Raw genomic sequence first — 417 nt, forward strand, 5'->3', positions numbered from 1 at the left:
AATTCATATAATTATGCTACGCCACATCTGCCAAGCAGCCAGCAGTGTAACCCAACGCGCTTAGTCAGGCCTTGAGGGAAAGAAAAGCGATACATCATTTAAAAAAAAAAAAAAAAGTAAGCAGATACATACTGAAATAAAATAAAATGCAGAAAAAATAAATAAATGGATAAATGAACAAACTAATAAATAAACAATTGAATAACTGAATAAACAGATAAATAAATAAATATCAAATAAATAATCGATTTGCTTAAAAAAATAACAATAACGCATAGGCTATATACATACAAAGATCACTTCATTGTCGGAGCTGTTCTTTGCCGAAGGTGGACCTTGGCCCACATCGAGAATATCTCCTTTCGGAGTTCGAATCAATGTCTCTGTGATCAGCTTGTTTCATCACATCTGCTTTAA

The sequence above is a fragment of the Babylonia areolata genome, chromosome 18 (assembly GCF_041734735.1).
Source record: "Babylonia areolata isolate BAREFJ2019XMU chromosome 18, ASM4173473v1, whole genome shotgun sequence".
Classification (NCBI taxonomy): domain Eukaryota; kingdom Metazoa; phylum Mollusca; class Gastropoda; order Neogastropoda; family Buccinidae; genus Babylonia; species Babylonia areolata.